This window comes from Canis lupus, chromosome X (genome assembly GCF_003254725.2).
Source record: "Canis lupus dingo isolate Sandy chromosome X, ASM325472v2, whole genome shotgun sequence".
Classification (NCBI taxonomy): Eukaryota; Metazoa; Chordata; class Mammalia; order Carnivora; family Canidae; genus Canis; species Canis lupus.
The window spans coordinates 13,969,056-13,994,504 of NC_064281.1; the positions used below are offsets into that span (position 1 = coordinate 13,969,056).

General features: G+C 42.9%; 1 protein-coding gene and 1 pseudogene across 11 annotated transcripts in view; one reads left to right on the forward strand and one right to left on the reverse strand.

Annotated features, from left to right (window-relative positions):
- RAI2 (retinoic acid induced 2) overlaps positions 1–25,449 on the reverse strand; it is a 388,271-nt gene that overhangs the window by 133,742 nt on the left and 229,080 nt on the right. The window lies entirely within an intron of this gene.
- Positions 1,553–17,793, forward strand: LOC125754711 (protein Mdm4-like; annotated as a pseudogene).

Below are 25,449 nucleotides of genomic sequence, written 5' to 3' on the forward strand. Positions count from 1 at the left end.
AAAGTGCCCCCCCTCAACAACAAGTTGGGCTGAGTCTTCTAATCTAGAGCTTCTTAGTGCCAAAGTGCATCTTGGTCAGCTAAGAACTTGATTAAAATGCAGATTCTGATTCAGTAGGCTTAGGGTGGGAGGACCAGAGATTCAGCATTTCTAGCCAGCTGTTTGGGTGCTGATGTTGGTTTTTAAAATCACACTTGGGGTAGAAAGAATTTTGAGGTAAAGTGTAGTCTATAGACCTATTCAGTTAGAATCTGCATTTTGATGCCCATTTGAGTTTGAGAAGTCCTACTCAAACCCTGAGCTCCCCACAGGTTCTGGGAATGGGTTTCAGATGTGCCAAGGTATTGCCTTCCCTCAGCTCTTCGAAGCTGGGTTGGTGACCCCCAGGGTGCAACTGCAAACAGCCTCACTGACCCCACGTGTATGCAAATATTACATTTCCCAGATGACCATTGTGGAGATGAGTGGGGAGTCCTACTCTAAAAGACTCTTGCTACCCCCCTCTTCCCTCACACCTCCAGCAAGCCTTTGCTCACACTGTTTCTCCCACCCCGGTAGCCTTTGACCAGGCTTACCCAATTTCTGAAGGTCAAGCTCCTGTCTTAATTCCTCCTCTATGGAATCTATTCCCATTTCCACATGGCCATTTCAAACCAACAGACTTTTTTTCATATAACAAACACCGAAAAATATTACCTATGTGCCAGGCACTGTTCTAAGCCCTTTACATTATTCATTCATTTGTTCATTCATTTAATCCCCATTTTACAGGAAGGGAAACTGAGGCACAGAGCAGTGGAATAAGTTGCTCAGTCACACAGCTAATAAGCAGCAGGGTCAAGATTCCAACCCAAGTAGTCTGGCTTCAGAATCACTACAACAAACCACAACGCTGAGCTTCTTCTCATTGGTGCGGGACTTACAGAAGAATTTGTAAATGATGGAGTGTGGACAGAGAAATAAGATGTATGAATTTCCTGTGGCTGCCGTGACAGACTACTACACACTGGGTGGCTTAAAACAACAGAAATGTATTCTTTCACAGATCTGGAGGCGAGAAGTCCAAGCTCACATTGTTGGCAGAGTCGTGCTCCTTCTGAAGGCTCTAGGGAAAGATCCTTTTTTGCCTCTTCCTGGCTTCTGGTGGTGGCCAGCAATCCTTGGTATCCCCTGGCTCGTAGACACATCACCCTAATCTCTGCCTCCATCATCACATGGACTTCTCTGTGTGTCTCTCTGTGTCCTCTCTTCTGCTTGTAACGACACCAGACATTCCATTAGGGCCCATCCTAATTCAGTATGGCCCCATCTTAACTAATTATATCTGCAAAGACCCTATTTCCAAATAAGGGCACATTCCGAGATCCCAGGTGGACATGAATTTGGAGGGGTGGAGCAGACACTATTCCACAGAGTATGGAAGAGCACAAAGATGGTTTCAGGACAGGAAGTGTCTCTTAACAATCCTCAGCTACTATTTGTTCCAAAATGCTGCTGAAGCTTTAGGACCTGTGCCCAACACTTTGCAAATTCATCTACGATGTAGCAAGCCATGGAACTGCTGTAAGTTTTGGTCAACAGATGGCAATTTCTTCAGTGTCAAAAGGACATCATTTAAAAACTTCTGCCCACTGTTCAATATCTGATTGTGCCTGTGGGTTCTCCCCAGACCAAATCAATCTAGATTGATTTTATGTACACAACAGGTACTGTCGTACGCAAAATTGAAGATTTTGCAAGTGGCAGGTGCAAAGGTGAAATGTGCACTGTTGGAGTGGCCATGCATTATCTAGGCTAGCATATAATGGTGAAGCAGCCTTTGCTAGCCTGTGGTGATCTTTCGGGTGAGCTACTTGGACATTGGAGCTTCCCTATGGACTATCCAAGCCTTCTCTATGATAAGCTAAGAAGGAATCTAGTCATCAGCACTCCAGGGCCACAGCATAGACGTTCCAAGCCAAGACCAACTGAAGCAACACTCAGAGGAAAGTTCCAGCTCTAGGGAAAGAGCCAAAGAAGATGTTATCCATACTGTCTACATCATCACATCAGTGCCAAACTCCTAGAGAAAGAGCTAAGTCCTGCCATTGTTTCAGGCACCCGGCAGGACATGTGGGGTTTAAATGAGGAAGTATTAGAGCAGGTAGGTGCTGGGGTAAAAGTAAAACAAGTGAAAAAAATCGGGAACCAAGTGACAGAAAGGTGATCGAAGTGGGAAAAAATGACCCTGAGGACTCTTATTTCCTGAAGTAATGACAGTGGTGGTGAAGCTGCTTCTGAGGATGAATGGTGGTATCACTGAGTACACGAAAATGAACCCTCCAAGCCACAGGTGCTGCTGTTGCTGGGCCCTGGACAATAGTATTCAGACTGTTCTAAGTGAGCCCATCCTTCCTTCATTTCTGTTATCACTGCCACGCCTGCAAAGAAGGAAAACGAAGGAACTAACGTCCCTTACTGCCATGGCGCCATTTTGGCTACCGTCATTAGAGTGGAAAATCTGTAAGAAAAGGAAGAAAAATCCAAATTTCCCAATGCCTGCAGCTCAGTGGAATCCTCATATTTGGCTGCCAGTTCTGAAAGCCCAGAGACCATCTCAAGCACAAGAGAACAATCAGATGGCCTTACAGAGCAGAGACCAGATACACAAAATGGGAAGAACTGACAAAATGTCTTGATGCCCTGTAGCATGTGCGAGAAGTGGCTTCAAGAAAGAAATATTCCTGGAAGAACAGGCCACCTTGTCACTTGTTTCCACTGCACCAGAAGATTAAAGAAGCCTGGGGCTTCATGCCCTCTTTGCAAGAACATTCAGCTGTTATTAAGGTTTTTATGGCCTAGCTGGATGGGCGAGTTGCAGAGAAATGATAACCAGAGCCAGGTCAGGGATAAAATTGCCAGTACAGAGCATCTCCACTCAGTGAGACCCACTGCATCCGTTCATTGATTCATGCAAACGTCTATGTGCCAGGGCATTTTCCCTTCTAAGTTCATACGAGATTTGAGAGCAATGCCTTAAAACCAGGTCATCAATCTGGGGGCTCCATTTACACGGAAAGTTACTTTAGTTACTACATTCATTCTTCCTCTAAAAAAGAGGTTCTGAGAGGGAGCAGTTACGGAGACAAACCGGAAAATACATCCATTCACCACATTTTCTGAAGATTAACTTTCTCCCTAGTTAATTTGCTTCCCCACTTTTCACTTTTATTCTGTTGGAGGATGCTCTTTGGCATAAAAATCCAGGGTGGCTGTGAGAAAAACACTAAAACTAACGAGAAAAAACACAAATAATATGACATGTTATTGATCATTTACCTTACAGTCAAGTTACATGGATCTGAGAAGTCAAAAGAAAAGATAAGAAGCTTGAAAAACAAGAGATTTGTTCCATGTATATCCCAGAACAATGGCTATCAAGTTTTTTGCTAACATACCCCTCAAAGAACTTTGAAAAACTGTATACTCTTTTCCACATTAAAACAAAAACCTGAGCTATAATAATTATACAATAAAACCCACAGATCTTAAAGGCTCCTTTCCAAGTTCTAGGCATTTGAGTACCCACTAACCCAAAACAAGCTATAGAACATTTCCATCACCTGACAATTGTCCCTCTGGTCCCTTTGCAGGTAACCTCCCATTTCTTGACTCTCACTCAGGATTAGTCTCCCTTCAGCACATCTTTATGTTGATATCTAAATTCTCAAAATATACTTTCTTGCTTACAAAGGAAAAACTAATCAGCCAAAGTTTTCCACAGTTCTTTCGTGAGGAATGATTGACAGGGCATACAAAATCACTGTGTATATTATTCGTAGTCTGCAATATGCAGAATTTTACCTAAAGATGGCTACTTCTCACACTTTGGGCCCAAGTATTCTCTCAGACTTTTCCATGTTCTTTATTATGTCCTGAATGACATAACCTCGTCAGTATCAGAACACGCGCAACTATGAGTTTAGTGCTCTGAGTGAGCCAGTCAGGCCAGCAGTGCCCTTTCGAGAATGCCATCTTTCTAGAATGCTGTTTCTCCTGACAACAGTTAGTAAGGGGAGGTAGAAAAGTTTGTTCCCTGACGCGTTTGATCATTCAGTTGGCATCTGTCAACACCTGCCCTGAACCATTGGATAACTGTGGGTGAGATGTTTTATGGCCCAGCTAGACTGAGGTATAATGACAAAGGAACACAACTTGGAAGACCTGGATAAAAGACTCAATTCTGCCATTATTATGTGGTCAGGGACAGATTCTTCCAACTTTCTTTTTTTTAATTTTTTTATTTATTCATGAGAGACAGAGAGAGAGAGACAGACAGAGAGACAAACAGACAGACACAAGCAGGCTCCATGCAGGGAGCCTGACGTGGGATTCGATCCTGGGTCCCCAGGATCACGCCCTGGGCTGAAGGTGGCACTAAACCGCTGAACCACCCAGGCTGCCCCCTCCTTCAAACGTTCTGAGCCTCTGTAGACTGTCAAACAGGACTAAAACCCACCTCACTGGGACACTGTGAGAATTTAGGTGAGAAGAGTAAAAGTGCTTTGTAAAATGTCAAGTCCTCATCAGTGAACTCTATCACTATTCTTTTAAACAGGAGCTAATTCTTGTACCTCTTAGCATCCTTGTTGAACACTGCATGCAGGAGGTCTTAACAAGTATGTGTTAACTGAGTGATATATTTGTTTATAGTCAATAAGAATAAAGGGTTGTAAACGTTATTGCTTAGGGAATCAAAATTTTACAAATTAAATTCTCAATGCACACATATAAATATAGATTTTTTTACCTCAGCTTAATATGCATACATAAGATATAAGAAATAAGCCAAGTTCAGTTTTTAAAAAAGCAATCTGCAAAATTGCATCCCTTAGTAATCTGTACATTTGTATGCAAAATTATCACTACTCATTCTTTTCCCACCAGGAAAGTTAAGCAATAGCACATGGTGTAACCTCTCTTTGGAGCATCCATTTGCTATCCTTAATCACGTTTGCAGTTCTCCCAAGAACCGTTTCAAACATTTTCACACTTACATAAATTGTAAAGCTGAGAACAAGAAATACTATTCTGGTAAAGAAGAGGCCATAGTTGATTTTATGAATCTAGATAATTAATTAGTCCACTTAGCAAACCAGTGTAAAGTCCCACTATGAGCCAGGTATTCGGGAACAGGATATAAAAACAAGGTGATGGTGGGGGTTGCTAGCCAAGATGGATCAGCCCCCACTGATTACATCTAAGAACTCCAGACAAGATATAAAAACAACAACAGCAACAACTGACAGAAGACTAATGGGAAGCAAATAATAGCAGGCAAATGGGGGAGGCAAGTCAAAGAAGTCATTATGGTGGTGAATTTCCTGGGATTTTACCCCCTCTTTTATTTCCCAGTTTTGACCCCTTGATGGTCCAAGTTGCAGAGCTGTTCAGCGGCTCTACAGATCATGGCCCCTGCCTCCCGTATACCCTAAGTCCTCTCTACTCAACTGAGGGGAAAAAGAGGGAGAACCATATGTGAGAGGTTTTAATGGGCCAGGCCTGGAAGTGAGGCAAATCACTTCGGCCCACATTCCACTGGTCAAGACTCAGTCACATGGTCATTCCTAACTGCAAAGGAGGCTGGGAAATGTAGTCTAGCCATCTGCCAGAGGAAAGTAAAATATAGATACTAATCAGCACTAAAATAGCACTGAGGGGGGCACTTGACGGGATGAGCACTGGGTGTTATACTATATGTTGGCAAATCGAACTCCAATAAAAATTTTTTTAATTTAAAAAAAAAACAAAGGGCAGCCCGGGTGGCTTAGTGGTTTAGCGCCGCCTTCAGCCCAGGGCATGATTCTGGAGACCCGGGATGGAGTCCCACGTCGGGCTCCCTGCATGGGGCCTGCTTCTCCCTCTGTCTGTGTCTCTGCCTCTCTCTCTGTGTGTCTCTCATGAATGAATAAATAAAATCTTAAAAATAAATAAATAAAATAAAATAGCCTGTCATAACTGCCCCAGTACACAAAGGGGTGTGCAGGGATCTTTGTGGACACAGCAGGGACTTCCAAACAGAATGGGGAGACAGAGACCAGAAAAGGCTTTCTGAAGGATGGGACCTGAGTTTTGCAAGGTAATCAGGAAGGTGAAAGGAGGGGCATGGGAGGAGACCACAGCATGTGCAGAGATGCAGAGGCAAGAAACATACTGATGAATTTGAGAGACCTCAAGTGATTCCCTCTTCCTTGGGCAAGAGCTGAATGGAAAGAGAGCCAGGAGATGAGCCTCAAGAGGGAGGGGGGAGCCAGGATTTGAGCCAGAAAACTCTGTAACATCATTGATATATTTTAAGCAAAGGTGTAATAGAAACTGGTTCCCAATTTAGAAAGAGCCTGGTAATTGTGTAGAGGGTAGCTGGAAGCAGTATAGGAGTTAGGAGACTTTTGTCATGGTCCAGGCACAAAGCAATTTGGGCTTGAAGTTAGCAGTGGGATACTGTGACGGGATCACATATAAGATCTGAGACATCCATGAGTCAAAACTCTTAAGACTTAGTAACTGATTGAATATGATGATGGTATTTGATATTACAAAAAGAGTCGAGGAAATTCATTTGTTTCATTCATTTAACATATTTACTGGACATCTACTGTCTGTGTTCCTCTAGGTGCTGGAGATACAAGAATGAATAAACAAGCAAAGTTCCTGTCCTCACAGAGTTTACATTCTGGTGGAAACTTTTAAAACATCAACAAGTAAATATAAATTTATACCATGATTATGTTTAGCAAATAACCTGTTGTGTTTGAGATGTCCTTGTGGAACATTTGTGTGAGGGTTGTTTAACTGCAGGTTATTTCTATGAGTCTGTTGCTCAGGAGGGAAGCCTTGGCCATGGATGAGGATTTGGGAGTCACCAGCACACGACAAGAAAACCAATACAAACTAGTACAGGGAATTCATGGCTCAAGACAGCAAAAAGCCCCGGGTTGTTTCTTCAGCTTCAGGCATAGCTGGGTACAGGCTTTTAAATGACAGTATTGGACTTCTTTTAATTAATTTCTTGGAGTCTCTGGGGCATGATGGCCTCTGGCAACCCTAAAGTCCCCAGCTCACATCTATTCATTCAACGACTCATCCGAGATTTGTTTTGGTTTTTGTTTTCTGATAGCTTAAGCAGAAAAATCTCCGTAAAGTCTATGATTGATGCATTGGGGATTACATGTCCATTCTGGAACCAAGCCCCGTAACCTGGAGTTGGAAGATTCTGCTTGAACATGCCTGAGTCATGAACCCAAACCTGTGGCAATGGGTGGGACAGGGTCAGCTCCATAAAACCCACAAGTGTATTCCTCCAGGAAAGACAAATTCTGGTACTAGCTGGTAGGGAAATAGCTGCTGAGCAGGCAAAGACCAGAATGTTCTCTATAGGTGGAAACTGAGGGTTGGGTATTAGTGAGGTCACCCTGGGAGAACATACAGAATGAGAAGCCAGAACTGATGTCAAAATCCTGGGAAGTATGACACTTATTAGCTAAATAGGAAAAAAAAAAAGATGATCCTGCAAAAGAGATGCAGAAGAAGAGGCCAGAGCTGTAGGAGGAGATCCCGAAGTCAGGTGATGTCCCAGACACCAACGGAGTGAGTCTCAAAAAGAACGGAGTCAACAGTCACAGAGGAGCCAATGAAAATGAGGACAGGAGGAGATATGACCTGATACCTTGACCATAAAAGCCCATGAGTTAAAGCTAGGCAGTGCTCCTTGGAGAACAGAAGGTGCTATTAAGGAGAAATACAGTAGACTGTCTGGGAGGAAGATCTGGGAAGTTCACGAAATCAAATGGCTCTAACTGTCTCAGCCTCTTGAACTGAGAGGCATATCCAGAGGATCAGGAAAGCTGTGGGATGAACATGAAACCCCTGTCTTGACCCTCAATTCTACGCAAAAAAATTATGAGGTGGATCACATTATTTCTATGATAGAACAAACATATCTATATTATGGGGCAGGATGCAAAATCTGTGGGATTTTTTTAAAGATTTATTTATTTATTTATTCATGATAAAAAGAGAGAGGCAGAGACACAGGCAGAGGGAGAAGCAGGCTCCATGCCGGGAGCCCAATGCGGGACTCAATCCCGGGACTCCAGGATCGCGCCCTGGGCCAAAGGCAGGCGCCAAACCGCTGAGCCACCCAGGGATCCCATCTGTGGGATTTTTAAGTTAAAATATTAAGCTTTAAAGAGATTTGTACTTGCAAAGGATCCCTTCAGACTATACTCCCAGAGTTGTTCCTTGCAGGGAACATCCCTTCCCCTCTGGTTAAAGGGGGGGGAGTAGGTCTTCAAGTAGAAAAGAATGGGAATCATGACTATTTGTCATCTGTACATTTGCCTGCTGCCCCATTGGTAAGTAGGATGTTTTAGGACAGATCTGCTCACAAATAATGATAATAATGACTATAACAGGCACTATTCTAAGGACTTGACCTCGGTTATGCCTCACAACAACCCCTTGAGATGCAGTATTATTATAATTGCTCCTGTTTTAAAGATGAGGAAGCTGACACACACAGAGGTTAAATAACTTACCAAAGGTCACACAGCTCCAGATTTAGACCCAGAGGTTCTGGCTACTACTACTACGCATACTGCAGTGTTCAAACCCATGGTTTCCACGTGGTACGCTTGTCACACCATACATTCTTTTTTTTTTTTAAGATTTTATTTATTTCCTCCTGAGAGATGCACAGAGAGAGAGGCAGAGACACAGACAGAGGGAGAAGCAGACTCCCTGCAGGGAGCCTGGTGCAGGACTCGATCCCAGGACCCTGGGATCACTCTCTGAGCCAAAGGCAGATGCTCAACTACTGAGCCTCCCAGGCACCCCCGCACCATACATTCTAACCCTTGTATGATGGTCTGTAAGTGTTTAGAAGAGGCAGGGCTGGGGAAGCTGTGTCCCACCCCTGCCCTAGCCAGCTCACCGACTGGTGATACGATGGACATGCCACAGAGGCACAGAAGCCCTACTCCCCACACACCTTTGTACTGGTAACCTTGGAACCATAGGAATTTGTTAGTCCACTGAGTGACGTTTATCTGAACCCCACGATTACCTTTCTGTTTGGACTTGCACTTTTAATCTTTATTGGTGTCAATGCATTCCCCACATGAAAGAATAATTTCAAAGGTGCTTTATACGATAGCTGGGTTCATAAACATATTGTAATTTAAGCTTTTCATACCCTGAGTATGAAGAGAAAAATCTGCAATCACCTGGTACTAATCTGTTTTCCTTGAACGTATATGCATAAATTACTTTTTTGCATTATTTCTGAATAATAAAAAGATAGCTCGAGCAGTATATGAACCCCCCATAGCTCCGTCATCCAGCAACAACCATTTACCCATGACCAATCTCACTCATTTCCTAAGTAAAAGCCAACTATCGTATCATTTCATCTATAAATACTTCTGGGCATATCTCTAAAAGATAAGATGGATTATTTTTTAAACATAACAATATCAGTCCACATTCATATTTCCATAAATTATTTTGAAAATTTTGCTCGTTCTATAGCTCCATACCCCTTAATTATTAATTTGGTTGCTTTTGTTATTGTTGATATGATTTTGAAATTTTTTTTTATTATGAAAAAACAAACTCCAAAATGTAGAGAAAAGAGAACCCCTGCATCTATCACTCAGCTTCAACAATTATCTATATTTGGTCAATCTTGCTTCATTTACTTTCCCCTTTTTATATCCTCCTTTCACTGGCTGTTCATAAAGCAATCCCCCGATGACATTTCCTGTCATTGGGCATGCATTCTTAGCTTGGTTGGTGGCAAGAAAATGTCGAGGTGTTCTCTGGTAGGCATTTATATATTTATTTAATTTCTAAATCCCTGAAAAGGGATTAGATTAAATGCAATGTTTTCAGTGGATCAGATAAACTGCCACTTGGCGTTTAGCTGTTTCCTTTTTTTTTTTTTTGAGTAATGTTTAAAATAAAACCAAATTATAAACAAATGGCACTAATAGTCTATGACATGAATACCAAACAAAATATTTGTGTCATACACCCTCTGTCAGCTGTGCCCAGATCTTTAAAGGTACACATTTTTCCAAGACTAATTGAATAAAAACTGAAACGAGAAATTTTAAGCCTGATTATAATTTTGAAAAAGAAAGAAAAAATATAAAGAGACACCATCAGCTGGTTTAGATTGGAAATGGGGCCTGAATGATGACACTCCTATTGGCAAACCCCTGGCTTCCTCTCACACTCCTAGGTTTTAAAATCCACTCGTTTCCAAACAGCTCTTGGAAGCCCTTTGAGAATGGTGCGTTTCCTTGCCTAGGAGGCAGAAAAAGTAGTTCAGGCTTTGAGGTCTCAGAAGGTAATCACACAGGTCATGATTTGTTGAGATTTACCAAGATGACCTTGTTTTATCTTGTGGAGACTTACCATGAAATCCATGGCAACACCCACGATAACTGTGAAATCATAGTGTGTTACCATATTGCTCCTTCTGTGGTTGCCACCACAAGCAAATGACAAATGACAGCCATACTGGCTTATACACCACTAAAACCCCAGGGGGGTAATGAAAGCTTGTCATGGGTTAGGTCAAGCACCAGCAAGAGAAGAGCTGTCGAGCATTTTTAGCGCCAACAACAGAAAATCTGGGCAAACAAAAAGTAATTGGCTAAGATTATAAATGAGTTCAACTCTTTTGCAGAAGGTTTGGCAGTACCTATTAAAATTAAACATGCACATACCCTATAACCCAGCAATTCCACTTCATGGCGCTAGAGGTCAGGACAGTGCTTACCCTGGGGCAGTGGCTAAGGGGGGCAGGAGTGAGCCTTCTGGGGCTCTGGAAATATTCTGTCTTGATCTGATGGGAGTCACATGGGTGGAGACAGAGGTAAACATTCATCTTTAAACTGTACACTCCGTATTTGTGCACTGTCCTGTGAGCTATACCTCCCCCCCCAAAAAAAAAAAAGTAATTCATAAAAATTCCAAATAAAGAGGCTTTTGCAAAGTGCTGGCAATTTAAGAGGACCTCTGTCTCTGAATCATGACAAAAGCCTGTGTTCGCCAGGAACTCATTAGAGCTCTCCAGGTAGAGAACCTCCAATCAAATAGTGGAGGTCGAGGTGTCATCTCTACTTTCCCCTAAGACAGTAGGTCTCATCCCTTTCTCCACGAACCAGGGTCCCAATGAGACAAAGACCCACCGTTCCTAGAAGGGCATTGCTGTATTTATGGGCACTGATGTACGCTGTACCTCTGGCACTTGTGGACAATTCAAATGGCCTTTCTTTGACGAAATGATTCCAATGGTTGATGATTGGGTTGCTTCTGAATCACCCTTCTCAGCAAAGCCAAAACTGTCATATCATATGCCAAGTTACTTTCTAAAATTAAATTAAATGGCAGGCTCTGCTGGTGTTGCTTAATATTTGCTCTTAATTATATTGTAGCCTCTGCCATTTCACAAGGCGTTTGAACACCCTTTGATTATTCATTGTTCAGTTCCTCAGGTGCACCCATTCAGCAGTAAATCACTGAGAAACCACCAGAAATTTCTATGCTGATATGTTAGTAGCCAAGCAGGGTAATTCTCCCGGGTGCTTATGCCTGGTAAGCACTGCTTGCACCAAGGTCCTCTCTGTTCAGGGATTTGAGAGAAACGTTAGTTAAGGGAGGCAGATCTGTACCCCAGGTCTTATACCTGGGAAACTTTAATGGGCTCCTGGTGAGCCCAGCATCAAGAGACAGGCTCTCTTAAATTGCCAGCCCCTTGAAACGGAGGCAGACCTATCGTAAGGGCATCAGGCTGTCAGTGGATGTGGTTTCCAGTCTATGATGAGAAAATGGGTGAGAACAACAACAACAACAAAAACCCACCAAAGTTTAAAGAGCACAAAAGAGCATGGGATCAAAATATGGATAAATCCAAATGCATTTTCTAGGTTAAAGTGGTTTTATGTTTGTTCATATGGAGGCTTACAAAATGTGATAGTATTAATGCAAGAATATGGCTACAATTTAGAAGGAATTGATACTAAATTGGGAAACAAAATGACGTTACATGTACCAAAACTGAACACTACTTTATTATTCATGACTTGGTATCACAACCTTATGGCAGCTTTTAAATATGAAAAAACCTGTGAAGATATAATGAATTAAAGCTGTGGAAGTTTTATAGAGACAAAAAAAATGTTCTGTATTTCAAGGCATTACATCCCCTGGATATTTTTATGATTTTAATTCAAGGGTCAGATTTTTATGGTTGGGTAAACGGTCGAGAAAGATTCCATCAGCTGCTTTTCAATTATTATAATAGGGGGAAACACAGTATACCTTTGCTATTTAAAAGATTTTTTTTTTTAAGATCAGAACATGTGTTCCACTTCATGGTATCAACCACAGAGCAAAATGGCTCTAATTGGGAACATACTTGGGGCGAATGACTGGATTAAAATGACTGAGTTATAAATGTCTGAAATGTCTATTTCAGGCACAAGCAGGGGGAATTGGCATTAATTTCTAGAGTGTGCACATAATGATTACATTAGCCCACAGAGATGAAGAGTATATCAGCGTGTACCCTGGAGAAGAAATACCATATGAATAAGGAATGAGCCAATCAATTCTTTAGTGGGCGGCAATCACCGTGAGAAAGGCCTTGGCTGACTCTGCCTCTACCCTCCACCCCACCACCACTTAGCCAGCCCATTTGTCCAGAAGCCCAGTATGTTCCTCTGTAATATCCACCAAACCAAATAAAATGCTTATATTGGTACAGTGGAAAATGCCAACTAACCTTTGACTTTTGACTTAACCCCTGACCCACTGGACACCTCACGTTGCTTTTGGAATAAGTTGCTGGATCATAACCACTGAGATGCACAAAGAGATACAGATGTGCACACATCTAGGATCCACGTACACACATGCACGTATGCCTTTTTTCCTGCTCTTTCTCTCTCAGATGCTGACTCCTGGCCCCAACAGGCAAGATAAGAACAGCCCTCCCTCCCTTGCTCCGACCAATCTGTATGTGTGTGCGCGTGCCTGTGTGTGCGCACCTGTGCTTGGAGAGTATTCTAGGATGAGAGGAAACAATCTGAGTGGCAAAAAGCTTAGAGTGTGGGTGCTAGAATAAAGAGACAGTCACTGTCGGTGGGGACCCTGTCCTCATCCCCTGTGCATTAACCTTTCCAGTGTATGCTGACAGCGTCCTACTTCAAGCAGTGTCTTCAATTCTCTGCCTGAGGTTTTCTCTTGGCCTGAGAATGGAGTCACCTAGAGGAGCCATGGAATGAGCACCCCAGGAGCACTGCCTTCACTGGATATAGGATGGATGGAGAGGTAAATATGCCAGTGTCCTCACCCCTTAGTCGGGTCTAACTCCAAGGCATGATCTAGCTCACCTCCCAGAGCTCCCCAGCAGGAGTGCACCCCTGCTGCCCACACAGGCAGTAGGCTCCATCATATATTCTCCCTGCCGAGCTTCCCTGCTCCCTTACTGGAGCTTCAGATCACCTCCCAAATAAGCTTCTTGCCCTTAAATCCTCATCTCAGGGTCTGTGTCTGTGTGACCCAAGGTAGACCAGATGGATTTGGACTCAGGGAATCGTGGCATTTGGAACTCAAAGACGTGAGTTTGACCCTTGCCTTGGCAATCTGCTCTCTGTGACCACACGTGTTACTTTGTCTCTCTGAGCCTCCGTTTCTTCATCTATAAAATAGGGATAATAGAACACCTTTGCTATGTAACAGTGCCCTTGGGCGGTGCAAATGAGAGAATGTATGTGAAAATGTTAAACACTGTATAGAGCCACACAAATACTCATTATAGCTCATGAGGATTGTCCTCACCTCCCCCACCACACGCCTTCTTTCATACATTTTATTTGAAATTATAGACTCACAGGAAGCTGCAATAATAGTACATAGAGCCCCATGTACCCTTCACGCAGCTTCTCCTGGTGGTGACATCTAATGTCATGGTAGCAGGGTAGCAAAACCAGGAAGCTGCTATCGGTACAGTACTGTTAACTAGACTACTGACCTCATTCAGTTTTATGCTTTTTAAGGACTCCCCAATCTGCCATTCTGTTTCTCCTCGGTGCTCTGGCCTCCACTCACCCTACTTCTAGTGATCTTTGAAGAGTCTCAACCAGCCACTTGGATCACTATATCTTAGTGTCTACCACATTAGACCAGGTTCTGACTTAACGCTTTCAATCACTGTCTTAAACACACTTCAAAACTGTGAGACGAAATTCTATTCCTTTTAATCTAAATCTTTCTGTTACTGCCTCTTGACCGACAACAGGTAGGCATTGTAGACGAAATCCCAAGAGCTTGGATCCCACTAAGCAACTTCCTGAAATGGTGAATGAATGCAACAGTTACCCAAAGAGGTGTTTCCAGTGATGAATTGGATAACAGTATTTTCATTAGAAGGTTAATACATTTTCTTTAGTTGTTTTAGAAGTCTTGGATAAATGCCTCCTTGTTTATTTGATTCATATCCTTCTTAATTTTTCAAGTTGTCCTGTCATCCCTTCCTTAGTACTCCTAGGACTTCACCTTTAATGCCTGGAGAAAAAGTGGGGAGAGCCTTTTCTCCATCAATCCTCCAATGAAGAGAAGGGTCGTGGGGTCGTTCACAGTAGTGCCTCAGTAATCTCCTATACCCTCTTTGAATGCAACTGCTATTTCTCTCTGAGCAGATCATTTATCTCCTCCCTGACTGCCTTCTTGGTTAAAGGTTAACAAAAATGACATCCCCTTCAAGTTCAAACTCTTGGAATGCACAGACCCCTGCTGCCAACAAAGTCTTTCAAACCAAGGAGACAGAAAATGTACCAGGGCCAAGGCTCTGAAATTGCTGCCATTTCTGTCTTCCTGATGCCTATGGGTGTTGCTGACCATCCTTATCTTCTGAAAATGCTTTAGGATATATATTTTCAAGGACCAAGACTTGAACTAATTGTACTACTACTTGTAGTAGTACAGGACCTGTTGTCTAAGTGCTGGAGGCAAGCCTCTGTTCTTTTCTTGTAAGTTCTCTCATGGGGCTCTCACTCTCCTTCCTGGTTTCAAGGCATTAGCTCTACAGATATTATTCCCAAACTACCTCTCATTCCCAATCTCTCTCAAAAATCTGATCCCATATCCCACTTACCTGCAAGTCCCATCCTCACTGGCGTGATCACCATTCTCATAGTTGCCTGGACTCAAACTCTCAGGCTTATTTTACTCCTTATCAAGAAGCTTCTGGAACCGCCTGGTCCCAGTCTGTCATTCCTGTCCCACACAGCCAACACACACCAAGAACTCATGTGTCTAAGAAATGGGTTTTAGTGATCTTCTACCTTTGGACAAACCCAATAATGCTTTAGGAAAAGATCATAGGCCAATGCACAAGGACAATAGCCTGGTTCTGCTGAGCCCAAACCACAAATGAAACACTCCGACACTCCATGCCCAATCCCAGATCACTGGTTTTTGCTCCAGTTACTCTTCTTGACCAAAATTATGCCACTGACTCTTTTCTCCACCTGTGAAATTCCACCTATGTTAAAAGGATCTGGACACTTCTATCCATGTTTGTAACCATTTGTTGACAGTAGTGCTATACCCCCTGCTATCGCTTGCTAATTTTTTATATCCCTTATCTTCCTCAACTACATTGCAAGTTCCTTGGGAGCAGAGACTGGGTCTTACTTTTCTGCAATCTCCACGGCATCTAGAAGTCTGCCTCATCCAGAGAAGTAGCACCACGTATTTCTCATGATGGGTTGATATTCATGTGTCCAGCGGTCCCGACAAAATAAAAGGAAGGTCGATGAAACCAATTCTTATTGAGCAGCTATGATGTGCCACAGCCTTCTCTAACCACCTAATCTAATCTAAGTGCCCCCCCATCTATCACATTATTCAGTTTTGTTGTCATCGTAGCATCTCTCGCTACCTGAAATTATCCTGTTCAGTTATTTATTCATGTAACAAATGCTTTGTTGTGCTCTCCAGATCCTTCTTTCAGGACTATGGTTCTCATTCCCCCAGGTAGTGGGAGTGATGGCTGCTGAGTGTTCTCAGCTAAGCATCCTTTCAAGAACTGTCCATTGATCACACACACCCCGCCCCCACACCAGGGCAGCCTGTATATCATGACTGTTAAAATGGGGGTAGAAAGGCCCACAAACCTGCCTCTCCTGGGGCAACTCTGAGGGGCTATGCTGGTCCCAGAGCTTCTGTGGGGTGGGTTGAAGCCTCTGTAACACCCACCTCTCCCTACCAGTCTTTGCTCAGTCCCTCTTCCCTCACTTGCCTACTGGTGGCATCCCTAAGAGCATCCATAATAAGCTTTCTGTATGCAGGTCTCCATCACAATCTGTTTCCAGGGAACCTGACTTAAGATGCCTTACTTGTCCATTGTCTGTTCTCACTAGAATGTTCCATGAGAGGAGGGACCTTACCTATCTCATTTACTGCTGGGCCAAGAATTTACTGCTAAATACATGACAGGTGCTAAAAAAAATATTTGTGGACTATGAATGAATAAACAATGGCTTCTATCTAAATCCCAGAGCTCTACCCCTCATTTTCCACATGAGAAATCAAGGACAGAGAGGCAAGTTAAATCTCCCAAGGATACACAGTTAGTCAGTTGTAGAACCAGGACCATACTTGTATGAATCCAACATCCACACTCTTTTAAAAACCAAGCACAGCCTCTTGATGTCTTCATCACTGAGGGTTGTACCTTCTGCTTTGGCTCCTGTGGTCTGGCTGACTTCTTGGTGTACTTGGCTTAGAAATCTTGATATAGCCTTTAGCTCAGCTCCCTCTCTCTTCTTTCTCTTAGCCACACCACTGGCATCCTCCATGCCTTTCTGTACAACTATCCTCCTGTGTGTCCTTTCTCCTCTGATCCCCCTGACAATGTGTTTGTTCAGAGGCTAATTACTCTCCAGTTCAATCGCTACAGTCCTTACATGGGGACCATGGCCCTGTGATCTCATCAACTTCAGTCACCCTCAACATTCTCTTCCTTACCATCTTCTCCACCACGATCAGGGGCCAAGCAGGACATAGAATTCATACTAGATAATTTAAATGAAAACCAAAGAAAGATCAACACGCTGAAGTATGGGCAGTGCTAGGGGAACAAACCTAAATGGCGAGGCCCTCAGGAACCAGCAAGAGTGGGGAGCTGTTGCCAGTCCTAGGGTTGAAGGAATGAGGGAAGGAAACAGTGTTACAAGAGCCTGGTGAGAGCTGGAACCACGGAGGAGGGTTTTCCCCATGGGAGCTGTCATCCTGGAGGGGTGCAGACACTACCAGAGACAGGATGCCAAAGCAGTGAAAGAGCAAAGAAGAAATCTCCTGGATTTCTCTCCTGCCACTCAGAGCTCTTGATGGTGTTTTCCATTGGCCAACCCCAGCTGGATGCCAGGTGGCCATGGGGACCATGGGGCAGAGATTGGATCTGGGGGTCACAGGGGGAGGCAAAAGAGGGATCAATACACCTTAACTTACCAACAGAACAGCTAATTTTCATGTCCCACTAACACCATCCCATGCCTTTCCATTTGTAAAGGTGTCTGTTGGACATATCGCATCTGTCCGTTGGGGAGACCCCGGCTGCGGCACAGCCTTCTGTCCTCAGAAGAACGGAAGGAGCGGTGGGAACAGGGCCAGGCTGATTACATGGGAGCAGATTCCTTTGACAACCTCAAGAGGAAACTTGACACGTACCTCCAGTAGAAACACTGCCATTCTCCCATGGACACATCCACTTCACGGGCACTTGTTTCTGATACTTAGCATCTAGAGCTGGGTTAGGAAAGGTCTGTTACAGTTGCTAGAAGCTTTGCTAAAATTCATCAGATGGGGGGATTTTGCAGGACAGCAGGTGAGAACTGGGCAGAAGTCGCAAAGTAGCAGCAGCTCTGTTACGTGGACCGTGTTCTGCTTTTTAATCCTAGGCTTATTCAGCTCATGTGTCGGAAATTCTTACTTTTGCTGATGGCCAACAAATGTGGTAAGGGAAACCCAGGCTGTTAAAACGGCTGCTTTGCCGCCGAGAAACGTGCCAGTGCAGGCCCTGAATCAGCCTCCCTCCGACGGGACAGGGTATCTCTCGCTCGCTTGCTTGTCGTACCTCTCACTAGACTTGCGTTTCAGAGTTGCTCACAGACTGCCAGAGTGATGGTGATGCTGCTCTCAGTAAAGACCGCCCGCGGCACTGCTGAGTGATCCGTGGGCCTCTCGACGGGCGGCGTTGGCCCATTCTGTTTCCTACCTGCAGTGTCTGAAGCGGTTCCCCGGTGTCCCATGTGTACAGTAAGGCCGCATGCTAACGTGCTCGTGTTCGGTTCTGTGGATCTGTGAACAGCAGTGTGTCCTCTGATGGTCACCTGCCGGGGCACCTTGTATGAAAATAAAGACTTGTTGCCATAAAACAAGTCCTTTATTGGTACAACCAGAGCACGCTGCCCAGCCTGCAGGCTCCAGCAGAGGATCGTGGGGCGGCTGGGGCTGGGTGTGGTGTGGGCTGCAGTCATGGGTGGGGGATGGAGATAGGCTGGGAAATAGGAAAAAGAGACTGGAAACCATCCGGATAACTCTTCTTGCCTGAGCCTCAAGACCTCCTTGCACTGGGAGCCAGCTGATGCCTGACCAAATACCTAGGAGGCTCCCAAGGTAGGAGGGTTCACTGCTGCCAAGAGCGCCAGCAAAGATTATGAAGCCCTTTGAAACACAAATATCCTTTGATCCTTGCAATGTCCCCATGAGGTAAGTACTAGGACTTACCAACCCATTTTACAGATGAGGAAACAAGCTTAGAGGATTTGCGGCTCACCCAAGATCATTAGATAGCTAAGAAATGGCACAGTTGAAACATAAACCCAGATTTGTGAGTTCAAGCTTTTTAACCAAAATCCAGGATTCAGTTTCAGCACACGGTTAAGATGTATATTCTCTGGAACATCTCTCCATTCCTACCTTCTCCTCTTTCTGCACGTGCATGCACACACACACACACACACACACACCCGCTACCCCATGTTTTCTTAATCCTTCTCATTAACTTTCTTTTGTCTTTGACCTTCTCTTGTGCTTCACTAATTCTCTCATCATCTCCTCCTTCCCATTAACTCAGGCCCATCAGCTTCTTTGTTAGTACCTCACCTCCTCGCCAGCTGCCTCTTGCCTCAAATACTGAAGTGTGGTGATGTCTAGTGCTGCACCATCCAATACAAGCCATTAGAAATATGGCTTGAATGACTAAAGAACTAATTTTTAATTTAATTTTAGTAAATTTAAATTTTAAAAAAATATTTTTTTATTTATTTGACAGAGAAAGCACAAGTAGGGGGAGAGGCAGGCAGGGAAAGAGGGAGAAGGAGGCTCCCCTCCGAGCAGAGAGCCCAAAGGGGGACTCAATCCCAGGACCCTGGGATCATGACCTGAGCTAAAGGCAGATGCTTAACCAACTGAGCCCACCCAGGCACCTCATAAATTTAAATTTAAAACTGTACTTGGAGCTTATTCTGCACCCTGTCCCCAGTGATCTTTAAGTGTAGGCTGTGCTCAGTGACTTGTTTCCAAGGAAAAGACTATAGAAAGGGAGAAAAAAGTAACTTGGGGTACAGAAATATGGCAAACATGACCTCAGCCAGATGATCAAGGCCCACATCACCAGTCATAAGTCATGTTGATAGCACATGCCATTGATACGATGTGATGAGAAAGGTACTTCACCTTCACTTCTGTGGTGTTCCTTCCCCCAAACTATCACCCCAGTCTCACCATGAGGAAAATAGCCACACCCCAATCGGGGAACATTCTTCAAAATACCCAACCAGTACTCCTCAAAACTGTCAAAGTCACAAGAAATAAGGAAAGTGTAAGAAGCTATCGCAGACCAGAAGAGACTAAGGATCCACGAATAAATATAATGAAGTGTCCTGGATTGGATCCTGGAACAGAATAAGGACATTCATGGAAAAACTGGTGAAGTGCAAAGAAAAACTGGAGTTAGTTAATAGCACTGTATCTATGTTGTCTTCTGAGTTGTGACAAATGTCCCACAGTAACCAAAGATACTAACAATAGGGATATATGTATTTGTTGTATGGTAACCTCTGTACCACCTTTGCAACTTTTCTGTAAAGGTAAAATTACTCTAATATAAAAAGCTCATTAAGAATTAAAAAAATTAAAGATCGCTATTCAATTCAGTTATCGGAAAACTTTTAGATATGTTGGAATGACTTCAGTATGTTAACTTACATTTTCAACTGTAAGTTTTATGAAGTCTAAATACAGATCAAATGGGGCGCCTGGGTGGCTCAGTCGGTTAAGCATCTGCCTTCAGCTTGGGTCATGTTTCCCAGGGTCCTGGGATTAAGCCCCATGTCGGGCCCCCTACTCAGTAAGAAGTCTGCTTCTCTCTCTCCCTCCACTCCTCCTCCCTGCTTCCGCTTTCTCTCTCTCTCTCTCTCTCATAAATTAATTAAATCCTTGGGCAGCCCCGGTGGCGCAGCAGTTTGCCTTCAGCCCAGGGTGTGATCCTGGAGACCTGGGATCGAGTCCCACATCAAGCTCCCTGCATGGAGCCTGCTTCTCCCTCTGCCTGTGACTCTGCCTCTTTCTCTCTCTCTCTCTCTCTCTCTCTCTCTGATTAAATAAAAAATAAAATCTTTAAAAAAATAATTAAATCCTTAACAAAAAAGAAATAGAAAAAAATAAATACAGATCAAGTATTTCCAATGGACATTCAGTGTCTGAAATGAGATGTGTTAGAAGTATAAAGTACACACCGATTTTAAAAGACTTCATACCAAAGTAAAGAATGCAAAATATCTTCATTTCCGAAATATTTGAGTACACGTTGAAATGATGTTTTGGATATACTGGGTTTATAAAAATATATTACTAAAATTAATTTTACTTGTTTCATTTCTCATTTTTCTAATAGGGCTAGAAGAAAAATTACATATATTATGGCTTCTATTAGAACTTCAGAATACAGACTCTTGAGCCAAACAGCCTGGGTTGAAACCCCAGCTCTGCACCTAGTAACTGATGGACTCTGAGCAAGTTAGTTAACCTTTCTGTGTCACAGTTATCCATCTGTAAATAGCGTACCTACCTCATGGGGTTGTCAGGAGGCTTCAGCAAGCTCACCTATATAATGTGCTGGGTTATAGCAAGCACCGGAACATAGTAAGCACTCAATCAATGCTAGCCATTATCATTAAGGTAGAGTTGTTTATAGCCAAAGGGTCTTTGGAGCTTCAAGAGTCCTGAAGGGATGCACTGCCGAAGCAGAGAGGGAGCAGGGAAGAAAGACCTTCACTGCTTTCTCTTCCTACTCCACCTTACTGCCAGGGTCTCCCATTGCTCAGTGTCTGTGGAAGCTGGCCAGCAAGTGAGCCCAGATGATGCCATCCACAAGGCCCAGCTTCCCAGGTGCACAGCAAGGCAGAGCGAGGTGGGGCATAGATCTGGGCCAGGGGGTGGAGGGCCAAAGGAAGAGAACCAGGACACCTCACCACTCCTATAGCAACCAAAAGCCTAAAGCACCCTACTTTCCACACCCACTCCGCCCCACATCTCTGTCCCCTCCTTGATAATTCAGGACAGCCCATGTTTAGTGAATTTCCCTTAGCCTCCCCAGACCCCCTATTTCATAGCGGACTCAGCCCTTGCCATGCTCAGAGCTCTGAGCCTTCATCAGTCCTGAACTCAGCTTTTTCAGAGATTAGTCAGGATATGAAGAGATGGGCATTTTTTTGTCTTTTCACTGATTTCTTGCCTTTATTCTATAAAGGGAATGGCTGATATTTGAAGGGAAAGAGCAGGTATTCTCAGTATTATGTACACCCCACTGCAGCCCGAACTGATTGATGGAGATGAAGAGAATGATGATTAATGACCTTAGAATTATGTTTTGAGTGGTTTTCTCCCTACAGGATTCCTCCCAGTGTTCCTGATGTCTACCTAAGCTGGTCAGTCACTGTTCTCTGAAATAAATGAAGCTAGGATGGATCTCCTTTGTGTGTAGGGCAAGCATTACCTTCGTGAACCGATCACACTAGCTTTCTTCTTCTGCTGGCCATATGGTCTCTCCCCTCTGCTCAGTTTTTCCAGGGCACATGTGCAGGGAATCTAATAATGGATTCCAGCCAGCCTCTGGGCTATTATGTAAATAAGAATCCTCTAGCACTCCCCCCATACACACACTCATCCCTTTGGGAATTCCTCTAATTAATTAAGTTTAAAACACACACACGCACACACTCCTTTTCATGGTGTTAGGTGGTCTTAACACTACCCTATTTTGGGGTGTGGCTCTACTTTTAAGGATGGAAGCACATGATTTTATGACTCTGGTTGCTTAAGTGCTCAATCTCATTAAGCTCCTAAAGTCATCACCTACTCCCAGCATCTCCCAAAGGACTGTTCCCCTGCCAATATTTATGCATTTTAGTCTATTTTATTAGGTGCATACAAGTTTAGAATTGTTTTATCTTCCTGAGGAATTGAATCCTTTACAGTGATCTAGTGAGCCCTTCTAACCCTGATAATGCTTTTTATCTTAAAGTCTGTATTCCCCAATGTAGCTTTCTTTGGGTTAATAATTGCCTGGTGTGTCTTTTTTTTTTTTTTATTCTGTTACTTTCTGCCTTTCTGCATTCTTATGCCTTAAATGTGACTTTTGTAATGGACATATAGCTACATTTTTTAAAAATCCCATCTGATAATTTCTGCTTTTTAAATTGGCTAGTTAAGGGCAGCCCAGGTGGCTTAGCAGTTTAGCACCACCTTCAGCCCAGGTCCTGATCCAGGAAACCCAGGAGTCCCGTGTCGGGCTCCCTGCATGGAGGCTGCTTCTCCCTCTGCCTGTGCCTCTGCCTCTCTCTCTGTGTCTCTCATGAATAAATAAATAAAATCTTTAAAAAATAAATAAATAAATTAGCTAGTTAATTCACTTGCATATTCAGTGAGTAATAGCAATTATTATATTTGGACTTGGTTTGCTACCTTATTTTTTACTTGCTTTTTCTGTGATTCTTTTTCTTTCCCATTTCTTGCTATTTGAATTGTTTGTGGTTTATTGTCTGGTTTTGAGTGTATTTCTTTCCTTATTTCATTGTTCCTTTTTACTTATTTGGACTTCATCGACTCAATTATTTTTTAAAGATTTTATTTATTTATTCATGAGAGACAGAGAGAGAGAGAGAGAGAGAGAGAGAGGCAGAGACACAGACAGAGGAGAAGCAGGCTCCATGCAGGAAGCCTGATATGGGACTTGATCCCGAGACCCCAGGATCACATCCTGGGCTGAAGGCAGGTGCCAAACTGCTGAGCCACCCAGAGAACCCCATCGACTCTGTTTTTACTCACTTATGATCACCCTTGAAATTTTTATCATGTATACTCACCTTACAAAGTAAAAAATTTAATAATATTTTAACTTTCCTCTAGAAAGAGGATTGGCAAACTATGGCCCAATCAATCAAATCTGCCCACCACCTGTCTTTGTAAATAGTTTTGCTGGACCATGGGCTTCTTTCATTTATGTACCAACTATGGCTACTTTCACCCTATGATGGTAGAGTTTCATATTCATGACAGGGACTGCATGGCCTGCAAAACCTAGAATATTTGCTAGCTGCTCCTTTATAGAAAATGTTTTCCTAACACTTGTTCTCTAACAATACTCTTAAGGATCTTAAGAGATTTTTTTAAAGATCTTATTTATTTATTTGAGAGAGAGGAACAGTGCAAGTGCAGGGAAGAGCAGAGGGAGAGGGATAAGCAGACTCCGTGCTAAGCACAGGAGTGACATGGGGCTCAATGTGGGGCTTGATCTCAAAACCCTGAGATCATGACCTGAGCTGAAACCAAGAGTCAGATACTTAACCAACTGAAACGACCCAGGTGCCTCAAGGATCTTAGGAGATTTTAACTCTGATTTCCTCTCCCGACTTGCATGTGATTCTTGGCCAATATTTTATTTTTGTCATTTTTCTTAATTCTATAATTCAACATTAGTATTCCTTTTCCCAAAAAAATATTATTTGATCATATGTGTATGATTTTGCATTTTTACGTATTTGCTCATATGTATATATGGTTACATATGGTTTTTTAAAGTGTATTTTTTTTAGTAATCACTATACTCAACGTGGAGCTGGAACTCACAACCCCAAGATCAAGAGTCACATGTTCCTCCGACTGAGCCAGACAGCTACCCCCGTATATGTTGTTTTTATTGTTCGCTATTCCTTTTCACATCTCAGATCATCCTTCTGACATCATTTTCCTTCTTCCTGAGGCTCATCTTTTAGAAGATGTTCTTTTAGTGAGGATCTTTTGGTAGTAAATCCCTCCATTTTTGTGTATTTATAAACATTAATTTTACCCTCCTTCCTGAAAGATGATTTTCTGAGTACACAATTCTTTTTTTTTTTTTTTAATTTTTATTTATTTATGATAGTCACAGAGAGAGAAAGAGAGAGGCAGAGACACAGGCAGAGGGAGAAGCAGGCTCCATGCACCGGAAGCCCGATGTGGGATTCGATCCCGGGTCTCCAGGATCGCGCCCTGGGCCAAAGGCAGGCGCCAAACCGCTGCGCCACCCAGGGATCCCTGAGTACACAATTCTAAGCTCTAAGTTATCTTCTCTTGATAATTGAAAAATATTATTCCATAGTCTTCTGATTTCCATTGCTGTTGAAGGCAACTGTTAGTCTAATTGTCATTCCTTTAAGGATGATCCATCTTTTCTCTCTGGTCCCTTTTAAGATCTCTTGGCAGTTAGTGTTCTGCAATTGAATTATGATCTGTTTAGACATGAATTTCCTCTTTTGAAAATATCCTTCTTGGTATATGTTTTGATTCCTGGATATGCATTATGTTTTCCATCAGTCGTCTAAGAGTCATGCCACTATGTCTTTAAATCTCTCTCTCTTTCTCCTCTTATTCTGAAACTCCAATCAGATTTATGTTTGACCTTCTCATTCTAGCCCCCAATCACTTGATCTCTCTCGTTCATAGTTTCTATCTCCTTCCCTCTTTGTGCTGCATTTTGGGTAATTTCTAATCCTCTCTTCAGCTGGATTTAATCTACTGTTTAAACAGTCCATTTGGGTTTTTTGTTTCAATAATTGTATTTTTATTTATTGAAGTTCTATTTAAAAAATCTTTCTAGTTATTTCTGCCAGCCTATTGTTACCTGCTCATTTGTATGACCACATCTTTTATATCATCAAACATTTCAAACATAGTTGTTCTGTATTTTCTGTAACTGAAAATTCCTATATTTCCAATCATTTTGGAGATCTGAATCTATTTTTTATAAGGTTTTATTTATTCGAGACAGAGAGAAAGAGAGAAAGCATGAGC